Source organism: Rhinatrema bivittatum, chromosome 3 (genome assembly GCF_901001135.1).
Source record: "Rhinatrema bivittatum chromosome 3, aRhiBiv1.1, whole genome shotgun sequence".
In the NCBI taxonomy this organism is placed as follows: Eukaryota; Metazoa; Chordata; class Amphibia; order Gymnophiona; family Rhinatrematidae; genus Rhinatrema; species Rhinatrema bivittatum.
This window is the reverse complement of record NC_042617.1, coordinates 269,921,244-269,936,916: the sequence shown is the minus strand read 5'-3', so window position 1 is coordinate 269,936,916 and position 15,673 is coordinate 269,921,244. Positions and strand designations below refer to the sequence as shown.

The 15,673-nt window shown below is 43.8% G+C and overlaps 1 protein-coding gene across 3 annotated transcripts in view; it reads left to right on the top strand.

Annotated features, from left to right (window-relative positions):
* The first annotated feature begins 883 nt into the window (after nt 1-883).
* Nucleotides 884-15,673, top strand: part of LOC115087414 (methyl-CpG-binding domain protein 5-like) — a 108,662-nt gene continuing 93,872 nt past the window's right edge. For 2 of the 3 annotated variants that reach the window (XM_029594589.1, XM_029594587.1), the window contains exons 1-2: nt 1,043-1,239; nt 1,483-1,555. The gene's annotated coding sequence lies outside the window, so the exon portion shown is untranslated. Of the gene's footprint in view, nt 942-1,042; nt 1,240-1,482; nt 1,556-15,673 lie in introns of those variants that run through there. The other variant, XM_029594588.1, reaches the window with a different exon arrangement.

Sequence of the window (15,673 nt, the reverse complement as noted above, 5' to 3'; positions counted from 1 at the left end):
TTTCTGCACTGAAAACATTTGTGCACATAAATCACAATTGTATGCATACAAATCATGTTTTTGGCACATAAATCACATCTGAGAGATTACCCCCACTCCCCTGAGTTTAACACGTCTGTTCAGCCTGTGCTGAATGCACATTTTAACTTGGGTCTACATACACATCTTTAAATCATCGCACGTTTAAAGATGTATTAGCATAACATTAGTTTACTGCAACAGAAGTAAAAAAAAAAAAGTGAACCTATCCATTGAAACTGTACGCAGAATTGAAGCCACAAGTTATTGTACCGTCCCAAGCTAATTTGGGGGGGGAGAGGTATAAAACTGGGTGAAAATCTGGGGGTGGTAGGTGAATCCTAACCCTGTTTCAGACTGACATGAAGGCTCAAAGAAGCAGGAAAAAACTGCTTAGTAAATAAATATATCAGATATAGTTTTCTCGTCATGTAGCAAGTTTAATCCTCCTGCTTTAGCAATAGTCCTAATATATTTGGACCTGCAATAGGGTGGAGTGGCAGGACATTAACCAGCCAAAGGACATATCTTAGCTCACGGCGGAAACCTTATTACACTTGTATCTTAGCTAAGAGAGAAAAAACAAAACTAACCATAGCTAGAATTGTGAAGAGGTAGCTGCTAACATAAAAAAATTCCAGCAGCAGCAGACAAACGCTAACAAAGAGCCTCGCAGATCTCGGGTTCACTGACCGTACACTTCCCCTATGCCTGTGCTCTACTACACACCAATTCCCTCACCACAATGGCTGCCCCCATCCACCCTGCTGCGGCCGCTCACGTACAGTCGACCCTGCACACTCATGACGTCATATCCGACGTCTCCCAGCCTCCTCCGCCCCGAAACCTACAGCCAAACCGCCGACGGGACGGCACTAGGGCGGAGGAGGCGTAGATGTGGGGTGTCGCGCTGTGCATTGTGGGTGCGGAATCCCCTGGGTTTGCCCCTTAATCGCTTCAGTGCGCATGCGCAGAAGGAAACTCCATGATAATTTTGTTGTGGTGGGGGGCTGGCATTAAACCTTCCAAAGTAAAAAAAAAAAAAAAAAAAGGAGGAGGAGCGGGAGGAGGGGAAAAGCAGGGAAAAAACTGGGGAGGGGAGTCAAGAAAGAGATCCCCCCAAAGCCTGCCAAGCCTGGTGCAAGGAGAGGGCCCCTTCTGTGCAGCCCCAGCTACACAGAGCTCTGGTGCAAGGGAGCACACACAATGTGCAAGGGTCTGGTGAGTCCCAGGGAAGGGAAGCTGAGCTGGGCCTGAGCCGGAGCCCGAGCACCCCCCTCCCTCCTTCTTCCTCTCCAAGGGCTGGTGTGGGGAGGGGGGCTGCCCCTTCTCCTGCTGCTGCTGCTGCTTCTTCTTTAAGGGAAGGGGGAGGCAGCAATAAAAACGAAAGAAAAAATATAGCATCAGTGAAGGCGCTTCAATAAAGAAAACGAATAAAAGCTTTAATTGCCCTTTGTTATTCAGGACGGAGCAAGGAAACTCAGAAAACTCCTTTTTTTGACAACTCCTGGGTGATCCAAGGTTTCTGCTGTTGAAGGTGAGTCTTCTATGAGATGTTTTTTTTATTTTGTAACGGGGGTGGGGAGGCTATTGTGGTTTTACACGCTCTCTGTTGTGGTATAAGGTTTATTTTTATTTTCTATATACAGTTAAGTTGGCTTTGATTTGTGTTGGGAATTTTTATTGTTTATTTTTGTATGTAAGATCCACAGTGACAACAGTCTGTGTCTTTGAGGATTTGGGGGTCAAGTTTTTCAGAAAGGAAGAGGGGCATGTTTATGATGAGCTTGCAAACAAAACAGAAAATAAAACAACAAAACCTAACACAAAACAAAAAGAGAGTGGGAATCCAGGATCTCTCTTCAGACCTATATGGAAAGCGTAAGGGTTTTCCTGGAGAACGTTGCACCGTCAGCTTTGCGATCATAATTTTATGGGGCTGGTGCAGACGGGCTGTAACATCTGGTGCTTTTGTGATTTCACGATATTTCAGTTCTTTGAGCTTCAGTCTGACAGTATGAATGACTTGTAGACTGCGGTGGAGGGAGGGAAGTGAGTTTCCTTTCAGGAACTAGCGAGACGAAAGTTGTGTATGTTTTAAGCCAACATTATTTTTTAAATTGTGCTATTTTCTATTTCTGTTCGTTTTGTCACCAGCAGTATTACTGGAGGTAAACATATTCTGATTGCTAGAGGACACAGTTTAGCAAGTATGCAAGGATTTAAAAAGGGTCAAAATATACCAAAAATTAGGAAACACATTTTTCTTTTATATTGTTTAAGGAAATTGTTTTTTCAAGAGGATATTGTGTTCTGTTGCTGCCTGCACCAGAACAGGTAGGACAAAAGAAGGAACAGGTTTTTAATGGGCCTTTCATCTCAACTAGGTTCTGTTAGCAAAAGCAAAGAACATCTGTATGCAAAAGAAAAAAAAAAGTAACTTATCTTAAAAAATGAGGCTATTCCAGCAGTCTGAAATTCTCAAGCTACCAACAGCAGATGTGAAGCACCATGGCCTTTTATTTTTTTGATTTTTAAATTCAGCTCTTTGGAGTGTCAGAGCAAAATAAAAGGGTGACATTTTGACCCAGATGGTTTCAAGAACATCTTTAAAAGGGTAATTTTCAATAGTGTGTGCAAGGTAGCATAGGCACTATCAGTATGTGCACACAGAGTTATGCCCGCATTGTATAAACTGGGTGGTGGGAGCCGCACAGTTCATAAAGCATATTGCATATCTGCCCTGATAGTATGTGCGGATCTTTCAGTAAATGTGCATTTTTTTAATGCAGAGATCCGCAGATTTTCTGTACCTGTTGGGGTCCATTTTCAGCCACTGTCCACAGAATATACCCAATTATCTTAAAGTTAACTGGATAAACTTGTGCTTCTAACTTACAGGCCGATTCAGTAAAGTCCACGGGAGAGCGGGCAAACGTCCGCTCTCCCGGCGCGCACACAGGCCACTAGCCTGTGCATGCGATACAGTATGCAAATAAGGCCTGGTGGTAGAAACGGGCAAAAGGAGGCGCTAGGGACACTAGTGCGTCCCTAGCGCCTCCTTTTTGACAGGAATGGCGGCTGTCAGCGGGTTTGACAGCCGACGCTCAATTTTGCCGGTGTCGGTTCTCGAGCCCGCTGACAGCCTTGGGCTTGGAAACCTGACGCCGGCAAAACTGAGCGTCTGGTTTTCGACCCGACAGCCGCCGGCCGACTTCAAATTTATTTTTTTTAAACTTTTTTTTACTCTTTGGGACCTCCGACTTAATATCGCCATGATATTAAGTCGGAGGGTGCACAGAAAAGCAGTAAAAACTGCTTTTCTGTGCACTTTCCCGGTGCCGGAAGAAATTAGCGCCTACCTTTGGGTAGGCGCTAATTTCTGAAAGTAAAATGTGCGGCTTGGCTGCACATTTTACTTTCTGAATCGCGCGCGAATACCTAATAGGGCCATCAACATGCATTTACATGTTGAGGGCGTAATTAGGTTCGGCGTAATGGATGTGCATTTTCCGCCCCTTACTGAATAAGGGGTAAGGGAAAACGCGCGTCCAATGACAGGTTAACATTGTATCGGCCTGTTTGATTGCTGTGGGGCATGACCAAATTTAACTGGATAAGTTATCTGGCTAACTCTGAATATCAGAATTAGTTGGATAATTTATCTGGCTACCTTTCCCTTGCCCTGGAATGCCCTTATGTTATCTTGCTGAATTTTAATGAGACAATGAGTTATCCAGCTAAAATTTAACTGGATAAGCAACAGATAAGTTATCCAGCTAAATGCCATTCCATGTAGACTCCATTGTAATTTGTGCACGTATTTACCACAGTTTCATGTGAATTTTCAAAGAAGTTACATGCATAAATGTTACATACTGCACAGCAATTTTCAAAAGCCATTTATGCATGCAAAGTGATTTACACATGTAAAATCTAATTTTAAGCATGTTAATGCTTTTGAAAATCTGGCCCTTAATGCGCAGAGGCGGGTATTTTTTATAAAATATGCATGTATTCTGCTTAGGAAAATACTTGTGTGTGTACTTCTAATCACCAGTTCACTCTAACCTCCCACCCAAATACTGCAAACAAAAGATAAGTGTAATTTCCCTTCTGCGACTCGGTTAACAGGTGTAAAAGCTTGTACCACTTTCAAAATAGCAACTTGTGAGTAAATTACTGCCTCTAAACTGCTCTTTTTTTGTCTTACATTTATACACAATACTGCTAGTATGCACACGCCATGCTTTTACAAAATTCTTGTGTATATACATGCTACTTACACCCCTAGCTTCCTGTTTTACATGCTGAAATCTTTTGAAAATTACCCTTAGAGTTTTTCAGAAGTTTGCATACCCAGAATGTGCTTCACATTTTACTTAGCAAATCGTTCTTTTTCAAATTATTTGTTTTGGGTTTTTTTTCTCTCTATATTGCTGCATGCAGCCTTGTCAGTAAGAAAGTCACAAGTCACATCCTTTAGGCTGGATCCAGCTGGACTGTGATGCCCCAAATGGCAACATGCATTTGCTGCATTCACAAATCCAGAGGCTCTGCATCTGTGTGATGTTTTTGACTCTACCAAACCTAGTTGTTTCTAGGGATGCTGAAGCTAAGCAAGGGCACTGTCTTTAAAATGATTCAAAGCTGATAATTATTAAGCAAAACAAGTGTGTTTCTCTTCATGCCATATGGTCCTTGCAAATATTGCATGAAGCTCAGAGGGTACAGCTTTCTACCAGAGGGGATAGATTTTCAATAAGACACCGGACAAAGCCACCCTCATGTACTTCTCAGCCCCTACAAACCTACCTGATCTTAAAGCTCAAAGTACCTGCATACTTTGTTTAAGGAACAGGTGTTTTTGCAGATAAAAAGTATGCATGCTCTTTAAGTTGTTCCAAACAAAGGCATGAAATACATGCGTTAGCTATGTGCTTGCTTCTATTAAAATTAAATCTATGTGTGGGCATCCTGGTGGCTTGGTGACAGGGCTGTGTACTGCCATGTGGAAGGTCCGTTGCTCCATCCTCGAGTTGGGCCTGCAGTGGGAGGGGAGAAGGAAGGTATGCGTTGGGGGGAGGGAGTCATGGTCATTGCCTAAAGATGACACCTGGTGGCTGGTTTCAGGCCCCCATGATTATAGGGTTTCAGAAGGATTCTTGGTGCATGGTCCCTGGTCTAGAACCATCACTGCAGTGACTGGACTAAATGTAATTTGGGAAGAAATATAAAATAGAGGGAAAATCTCCAGGAAGTTGCAAATGAAGGCACAGAGCACTAGATCCCAGCCTTAATTCTGACTGAGCCGGAAGTACAAAGGTACAGAAGGAACATATGAATTGCCATATGCCATCGAACCCAGTATCCTGTTTCCAACAGTGGCCAATTCAGGTCCCAAGTACCTGGCAAGATCCCAAACAATAAATAGATCCCATGTTGTTAATGCGCCATGATAAGTACTGGTTATTTTAAGTCTACTACTTCATTAATAACAATTTATGGACTTCTCCTCCAGGAACTTGTCCAAACATTTTTAAACCCAGCTGTGCTAACTGCTTTAACCACTCTGGCAGTGAATTCCATAGCTTAATTATGCTTTGAGTGAAAAATAATTTTCTCCAATTTGTTTTGAATGTGCTACTTACTAACTTTTGTATTTTTTTTGTTTTTGAAATAGTAAATAACCAGTTTACATTTACCCATTCTAGTCCTCTTATGATTTTAAAGACTTCTATCATATCCCCCGTCAGACTTCTCCAAGCTGAAGAACTCTAACCTTTTTATTCCTCATAGGGGAGTCATTCCATTTCCTTTATCATTTTGGTTGCTCTTTTCTCTGTTTTCCAGTGTAATTATGGGGTCCACTTTCAGCTGCTATGTGGCTCAGCTAGTTAGCTGGATAAACATAAACTTGCAGGGTATTTTCAGTGGTGCGGTTGTTAATGAATAAATCTGGCTAACTTTAGGACATCCCACGGTCCAACTAGAGTTAGCTGCATAGGTTAAATGGCAAACTCCGAATAATTTATGCAGCTAACTCTGTTCTGCCCGAAAATTTCTCCCACCCATTCTGGAATGCCTCTGACTTATGTGGCTAAATTCTAGCTGCATACCTCTTTTTGCAGCTAGAATTTAGCCACTTACGGTGATGAATATCGCCGGGTAGCCATTTAGATGGATAACCTTTCAGTTATCCAAGTTATCAATCTAAATGACTTTTAAATATCGACCTCATAATCTTTTATGAGATGCAGTGACCAGAACTGCACACAGTACTCCAGATGCAGCCCCACTATGGAGTGATCCAGAGGTATTATGACATTTTCCTTTTTATTCTACATTTCATTCCTAACATTCTGTTTGATTTGTTGACAGCCACCACACACCGAGCCAAAGATTTCAAATTATTGTCCACTATAACGCCTAGAGCTTTTTCCTGGGTAGTAGCTCCTTATATGGAACCTAATATTGTGTAACTACAGTGTGGGTTACTTTTCCCCAGGTGCATCACTTTGCACTTGTCCACATTAAATTTCATCTGTCATTGAAATGCCCAGTCTTCCAGTCTCGCAAGGTCCTCCTGCAATTTATCACAATCCACTTGTGATTTAAGAACTCAGAATAATGTTGTGCCATCTGCAAATCTGATCACCCTACTCATCGTTCCTCTTTCTAGATCCTTTATAAATATATTAAAAAGCTTAGGTCCCAGTACAGATCCCTGAGGCACTCCACTGTTTTCCCTTCTCCACTGAGAAAACTGACCATTTAATCCTACTTTCTGATTCCTCTTTTAACCAGTTTGCAATCCACACTAGGGCATTGCCTCCTATCCCATGACTTTTTAATTTTCTCAGTAGTCCTATTTTTCCTATTTCTTCCTTCTGAAACTACATTCACCGGCTCACCATATCCCCATGTTTATTAACCCCTTCAGAAATATTAGATTTGTGAGGCAAAATTTTCCTTCTATAAATCTATGCTGGCTGTGCCCCATTAAAGCATGTCTTTCTGTATGTTCTGTGATTCTGCTGGAACAAAAAAAAAAATTAAAGTATGCACGTAGTTTTCAACTGTATTTCTGAAATGGGTTCCCATCTGGGAATCTCTCTTTTTAATGTGGCTCAAAGCAAGCACGTGGTGAAAGTATGAGCATACATTTGGGTTGCATAAGTCATTCTGCTCTGGGTTTTTTTGGGTTTTTGTTTCACCTATGTCGATCCAGACTAAGCTTTTGAAAATGCATCTGATTATGTACACCCCCAGAGGAGAGATTAGGAAGGATAGGATGGAGACTTTTGAAATACCTCAAAGGTATAAGAAATGCACGAGAAGCAAACATTTTTTTTCAGTGGCAAGGAAGCTCAAGAATAAGTGCAGTTTTCAAAAGCCATTTATGTGGTGTAAATTGCATGTGGGCAAAAGTAACGTAACATGTGGTGATCAACAAATACATGTACCTTTTACGCACAGAAAATGCAGGCAAGCTCAGAGGTGGGGGGGGGAGGGAAAAAGTATCTGCAGAAAAAGCAGCCGTCTATGGGCTCTCTTTTCCCTAGGGCAGAGTTTCCCAGCCCTCTACTGGAGGCAACCTAACCAGTCAGGTTTTCAGGGTAGCCATAATGAGTATGCTTGAGAGAGAGTTGCATACACTGGAGACCCGGGACATACAAATCTATCTCATGCATATTCATCTTGTCAATCCTGAAAAGCCAACCGGATAGGTGGGTTGGGAAATTGCCTAAGGATCCCTACGGACTTTTGCAGTTATCTGTATAGTCCTGCCACCATTATATTTGGCCCGAAAGGGGCCAGACCTGGGAGTAACATTAGAAAATATTTCTTCCCAGAAAGGGTGGTGGGAACATGGAAGGGCTTTTCAGGCGGGAGGTGCGAGAGACAAAAACATAACAGAATTTAAGAGACCCTGGGATAAGCTCGGAGGATCTCTAGTTACACAGGAGTGAAGAGAAAGCCAGGGATCAACTGGAGCATAAGACAGTGCAACAGGAATGAAACTGGGCAAAGTAGTTAGGCCTTATAGTTCATATAGCAGATAAATTTAATGTGGACAAGTGCAAGGTGATGCATATAGGGAAAAATAACCCTTGCTGTAGTTACACGATGTTAGGTTCCATCTTAGGAGTTACCACCCAGGAAAAAGATCTGGGCGTCATAGTGGATAATACACCCATGAAGTCAGTTACACGCACTAGTGCGCTCCTGGTCCCACAACTGTGTAACTTGCTTCTGCTATGGACAGTGTGTAAGTAGTTTAATTAAAAAAAAAAAAGGGTAGTCAGGGCGGTTTTAGGGATTGGGGTGTGTAGGGTAATAGGGATGCAAGCTAGATAGGGGGTTTAGGAGGCCTGCTTCTTTACTGGGGTGAACTGGGAAATAGGCCTATTGCGTCGCCACGCATACCTACTAAAATTCCCCCCCCCCCCCCCGAGCGCTCGAGACGGGATTCGCGCACATATACGCACGTCAATTATAAAATCGTGTATGTGGGTAGCCAATTTTATAACATGCGCACGTGTTCTAAAATTGGCGTGTCCATGTGCGCATGCCGGCATGTCCGTTTTGAAAGTTACTGTCTTAAGGTGGCGATTGTCCGTCTTCCATTAAAAGTGGCTAATTTAAGTGCATCAGAACGGTCAAACTGTGGTCCAGTTTCTTCTTTGTCTCTTCTTTCAAAGGTTATTGAAAAGATTGTCCATTCTCAGCTCTAAGAATTTTGGGATGATAAAGGTCTTTTGGATAGTACCCAATTTGGGTTCCGTCCATTTCATAGTACAGAGTCCTTGCTGCTCTCTAGTTTTGACGTAATTCAGCATGGGTTCGACACAGGTACGCAATTCTTTCTCAGCTTGCTGGATCTATCAGCAGCTTTTGATACCTTCATTCATGAGCTTTTGCTTAATCGGTTGGAGACTTTGGGAACCTTGTCACTTCATTTCTTTCCCACCACCAGTTTCAGGTCAAAATTGGGGACTTCTTATCTGGGTCACATCCTCTCGCAACAGGTGTTCCCCAGGGCTCTCCTCTCTCTCCCCCACGCTCTTTAATATTTATCTGGCTCCCCTGTGTGTGGGGCTCTTGAATTTGGATGTGTTGTTTAGGCTTTACGCCGACGATATACAGTTCGTTTTTCCTATTTCTTCCTTTCCTGAGGATTTGGTTAAATGGTCGGTGTGTGTGTGTGACAAAGATTAAGGAATGGCTACAGGACAACAGGCTGGCCCTTAATGTAAAAAAAGCAGAAATTGTGCTCCTGGCGCGGAGTCTGGCGGAGGAGTTTTCCTCACATTTTTCCTTTGATTCGCCCCTGTCTTTGTGGCCACATCCCCACACCTTATTGAGAGTTTGATTATTTCCCCTATAGGCCACTACCAGACATATAGTGAATTCACTAATACATTTAAAGGACGCTAATTAGACACATTCCTACTCCCATAGCAACCTAAAACTTAACTGGGAACTGAACAAATTTGAGATGAAGGCAGCAGTCCAGCAGCAAGAGGGAGGCCTCCCAGTCTTTTGCATCGAGTGTCACATGTATGATTTTTTACCCGCCGGTGAGAAGTTGTATGTGTGCATCCGATGCAAAGAGCTCCTGGCTCTCGGAGAACGAGTCCAATCTCTGGAGGCTAGAGTGACGGACATGGAGGAGCTGAGGCAGACAGAGGTATATAGATGAGACCTTCAGGGACATAGTAGCCAAGTCCCAACTTCAGACTGGCAGCCCTGGTGCTGCCTTGGAGGAAGAAGGTCTCATGATCGGAGAGCATCAACCTGGTGCAGCAGGAAAGGATCCTGTAGCAAGGACCTGCTTTCCAGGTGGTGCATTGTCCTTTCGCACCAAGGATGTGCCCAGGAGGGAAGGGTTAGTTCGGCCGTCATAGTTGGTGATTCGATTATTAGGAATGTAGATAGCTGGGTGGCGTGAGGATCGCCTGGTAACATGCCTACCAGGTGCGAAGGTGGTGGACCTCACGCGTCACCTAAATAGGTATTAGTCAGTGCTGGGGAGGAGTCGGCTGTCGTACATGTGGGCACCAACGACACAGGAAAATGTGGGAGGGAGGTTCTGGAAGCCAAATTTAGGCTCTTAGGTAGAAAGCTTAAATCCAGAACCTCCAGGGTAGCATTCTTTGAAATGCTCCCTGTTCCACGCACAGGTCCCCAGAGGCAGGCAGAGCTCCGGAGTCTCAATGTGTGGATGAGACGATGGTGCAAGGAAGAGGGATTCAGTTTTGTAAGGAACTGGGGAACCTTTTGGGGAAGGGGGAATGTTTTCCGAAGGGATGGGCTCCATCTTAACCAGGGTGGAACCAGACTGCTGGCGCTAACCTTTAAAAAGGAGATAGAGCAGCTTTTAAACTAGAACAAAGGGGAAAGCCGACAGTTGCTCAGCAGCGCATGGTTCAGAGAGAGGTATCGTCAAAGGATACTAATGATGCATTAGAGTTAGGGCATCCCGACAGTGAGGTTCCAATAATAAGAGAAATAGTCCAAGTGCCTGTAATTAAAAACTCACCTGAGCTAAAAAAATTCTAATTTATCCATATCAATTAAAAAGCAGAATGAAAATACAAACAAAAAACAAACTTTGAAATGTTTGTATGCTAATGCCAGAAGTCTAAGAAGTAAGATGGGAGAATTAGAATGTATAGCAGTGAATGACGACATAGACTTAATTGGCATCTCAGAGACATGGTGGAAGGAGGACAACCAATGGGACAGTGCTATACCGGGGTACAAATTATATCGCAATGACAGAGAGGAGCACTCGGGAGGAGGTGTGGCGCTTTATGTCCGGGATGGCATAGAGTCCAACAGGATAAACATCCTGCATGAGACTAAATACAAAATAGAATCTTTATGGGTAGAAATCCCTTGTGTGTCGGGGAAGACTATAGTGATAGGAGTATACTACCATCCACCTGGTCAAGATGGTGAGACTGACAGTGAAATGCTAAGAGAAATTAGGGAAGCTAACCAAATTGGTAGTGCAGTAATAATGGGAGATTTCAATTACCCCAAAATTGACTGGGTAAATGTATCATCGGTACATGCTAGAGAGATAAAATTCCTGGATGGAATAAATGACAGTTTTATGGAGCAATTGGTTCAGGAACTGACGAGAGAGGGAGCAATTTTAGATCTAATTCTCAGTGGAGCACAGGATTTGGTGAGAGAGGTAATGGTGGTGGGGCCGCTTGGCAATAGTGATCATAGTATGATCAAATTTGATTTCATGACTGGAAGAGGAACAGTAAGCAAATCCAAGGCTCTCGTGCTAAACTTTCAAAAGGGAAACTTTGATAAAATGAGAAAATAGTTAGAAAAAAACTGAAAGGAGCAGTTACAAAGGTAAAAAATGTGCAACAGGCGTGGACATTGTTAAAAAAAATATCATCCTAGAAACACAGTCCAGATGTATTCCACACATTAAGAAAGGTGGAAGGAAGGCAAAACGATTACCGGCATGGTTAAAAGGGGAGGTGAAAGAAGCCATTTTAGCCAAAAGATCTTCATTTAAAAATTGGAAGAAGGATCCAACAGAAGAAAATAGGATAAAGCATAAGCATTGGCAAGTTAAATGTAAGACATGGATAAAACAGGCTAAGAGAGAATTTGAAAAGAAGTTGACCGTAAAGGCAAAAACTCACAGTAAAAACTTTTTTAAATATATCCGAAGCAGAAAGCCTGCGAGGGAGTCAGTTGGACTGATAGATGATCGAGGGGGTTAAAGGGGCACTTAGGGAAGATAAGGCCATCGCAGAAAGATTAAATGATTTCTTTGCTTCGGTGTTTACTGAAGAGGATGTTGGGGAGATACCCGTAATGGAGAAGGTTTTCATGGGTAATGATTCAGATGGACTGAATCAAATCACGGTGAACCTAGAAGATGTGATAGGCCTGATTGACAAACTGAAGAGTAGTAAATCACCTGGACTGGATACACCTCAGGGTTCTGAAGGAACTAAAAAATGAAATTTCAGATGTGTTAGTAAAAATGTGTAACCTATCATTAAAATCATCCATTGTACCTGAAGACTGGAGGATAGCTAATGTAACCCCAATATTTAAAAAGGGCTCCAGGGGCGATCCGGGAAACTACAGACCAGTGAGCCTGACCAGTGCTGGGAAAAATAGTGGAAAGTGTTCTAAACATCAAAATCACAGAACATATAGAAAGACATGGTTTAATGGAACAAAGTCAGCATGGATTTACCCAGGGCAAGTCTTGCCTCACAAATCTGCTTCACGTTTTTGAAGGGGTTAATAAACATGTAGATAAATGTGAATCGGTAGATGTAGTATATTTGGATTTTCAGAAGGCATTTGACAAAGTTCCTCATGAGAGGCTTCTAGGAAAGGTAAAAAGTCATGGGATAGGTGGCGATGTCCTTTTGTGGATTACAAACTGGCTAAAAGACAGGAAACAGAGAGAAGGATTAAATGGGCAATTTTCTCAGTGGAAGGGAGTGGACAGTGGAGTGCCTCAGGGATCTGTACTGGGACCCGTACTTTTCAATATATTTATAAATGATCTGGAAAGGAATACAACGAGTGAAGTACCGTATTTTTCGCTCCATAAGACGCACTTTTCCCTCCCAAAAGTGGGGGGAAAATGTCTGTGCGTCTTATGGAGCGAATATAAAAAAAAAAACCTAAAAATCTAACAAACCCCCCACCCTCCTGACCCCACCCTCCTGACCCCCCCCCCAAGACCTGCCAAAAGTCCCTGGTGGTCCAGCGGGGGTCCAGGCGAGGTCCAGGAGCGATCTCCTGGACTTGGGCCGTCGGCTGCCAGTAATCAAAATGGCGCCGACGGCCCTTTGCTCTTACTATGTCACTGGGGCCGACCAATGGCAGCGGTAGCCCCTGTGACATACTAAGGGCAAAGGGCCGTCGGCTGCCAGTAATCAAAATAACACCCAAGAAAGATATTTAGGTGTCATAGTGGATAACACATTGAAATCGTCAGTTCAGTATGCTTCAGTAGTCAAAAAAGCAAACAGAATGTTGGGAATTATTAGAAAGGGAATGGTGAATAAAATGGAAAATGTCATAATGCCTCTGTATCGCTCCATGGTGAGACCGCACCTTGAATACTGTGTACAATTCTGGTCGCTGCATCTCACAAAAGATATAGTTGTGATGGAGAAGGTACAGAGAAGTGCGACCAAAATGATAAAGGGGATGGAACAGCTCCCCTATGAAAAAATACTACAGAGGTGAGGACTGTTCAGCTTGGAGAAGAGACGGCTGAGGGGGGATATGATAGAGGTGTTTAAAATCATGAGAAGTCTAGAACGGGTAAATGTGAATCGGTTATTTACTTTTTCGGATAATAGAAGGGCTAGGGGGCACTCCATGAATTTAGCATGTGGCACATTTAAAACTAATCGGAGAAAGTTCTTTTTCACTCAACGCACAATTAAACTCTGGAATTTGTTGCCAGAGGATGTGGTTAGTGCAGTTAGTGTAACTGGGTTTAAAAAAGGATTGGATAAGTTCTTGGAGGAGAAGTTAATTACCTGCTATTAATTAAGTTGACTTAGAAAATAGTCACTGCTATTACTAGCATCAGTAGCATGGGATAGACTTAGTTTTTGGGTACTTGCCAGGTTCATATGACCTGGATTGGCCACTGTTGAAACAGGATGCTAGGCTTGATGGACCCTTGGTCTGACCCAGTTTGGTCTGTTCTTATGGTACAGTCATCTTACTGTAGACTTCGGTTAGTGCATCTCCTAAAGCCGCTTCTTAGTTCCTGTGACATAGAAACATATAAATGACGGCAGAAGAAGACCAAACGGCCCATCCAGTCTGCCCAGCAAGCTTCACACATTTTTTTCTCATACTTATCTGTTTCTCTTAGCTCTTTGGTTCTATTTCCCTTCCACCCCCACCATTAATGTAGAGAGCAGTGATGGAGCTGCATCCAAGTGAAATATCAAGCTTGATTAGTTAGGGGTAGTAACCGCCGCAATAAGCAAGCTACACCCATGCTTATTTGTTTTACCCAGACTATGTTATTCAGTCCTTATTGGTTGTTTTTCTTCTCCCCTGCCGTTGAAGCAGAGAGCTATGCTGGATATGCATTGAAAGTGAAGTATCAGGCTTATATGGTTTGGGGTAGTCACCGCCATAAGAAGCCAGCTACTCCCCGCTTTGTGAGTGCAAATCCTTTTTTCCACATTTCCTCTTGCTGTTGAAGCTTAGAGCGATGTTGGAGTCACAGTAAGCATGTGTATGTTTATTGAATAAGGGTATTGTCTCCAGGCAGTAGCCGTCATTCTGGCGAGCCACCCACTCTTCATTGACGGCCTCTTGACTTTATGGATCCACAGTGTTTATCCCACGCCTCTTTGAAGTCCTTCACAGTTCTGGTCTTCACCACTTCCTCCGGAAGGGCATTCCAGGCATCCACCACCCTCTCCGTGAAGAAATACTTCCTGACATTGGTTCTGAATCTTCCTCCCTGGAGCTTCAAATCGTGACCCCTGGTTCTGCTGATTTTTTTCCTACGGAAAAGGTTTAGACAGTCCCTTGTTCTGTCACCATTGGATTACAGCAATATTCTGTTTTTGGGTCTCCCCAACTCTCATCTACATGTACTTCAACTCATCAGAATTTGGCAGCTCGCCTTATTGTGGAATGCCGTTGCTCAACCATGTTTCCCCAGTATTGGCTAGCCTGCACTGGCTTCCCATCGAGTAAAGTTTAAAATGGTGATGTGGGTTTTTAAGACCCTGTATGGATGTGCTCCTCCATGTTTGATTGCAGCAATTCAGAGGTATCAACCTGTTCGATGCCTCCGATCCTGTTCACAACATCTGCTGGAGATTCCACCTTTCAGAGAGGCATGTCTGACTGAGTCCAGAAACCGTATCTTTAATATTGCGTGCCCCACTTTGTGGACCAGTTTACCTGAGGAGCTGAGAACCGAGAGAGAAATGCTCCGTTCCCTGTACGTACCAGGATCAGTCCAGGACACCTGGGTTGTGACTCCGCACCAGTAGATGGAGACAGACTAAAACTTGTGGGCGGAGCCATATATGCCCCTGTGCCAGTCACAGCCCCTCAGTCTTACTCTGTCTCCAGTAGATGGTGCAGGTCCGGTCACAGCTCCTCCCTGCCCTGATTCTGGTACTCCGTCAGGGTTGGTTTTTCTTTCCTTTGGGTTAGGCCAGGTTAGGCTTTTGGTGTTGTAATTGGAATTTTTTGCCAAATTGTCACTGACGTCCGTTTGCCCTGCCTCCCAGGGGGGTTGAGAGGTCCTGAGGGGACTACCCCCCCCCGGTTGAGGCCACTGCTAGGGTCGAGGACCCGGTTTGCCATTTAGCAGTGTCAGGGGTGACACCGGGGAGCCCGGTTCACTCACCCCTGCTGGACTAGGGCTCCAGGACCGCGGACAGCGACAGGCCTTGTTTTTTGTAAAAAAAAAAAAAAAAAAAAAAGTTTGTCTGTTTTTTTCCGGCTCTCTGTTCCTTGTGTCGCCGCTCTCGGGGGGGGCGCCGCTGACCGGGGGGAAGCTGCTCCTTGCGTCGCCGCTCTCGGGGGGGGGCGCCGCTGACAGGGGGGAGGCCGTTCGCGCGACTTTGTTTTCTTCAATTTGATTTCTGTTGCGGCC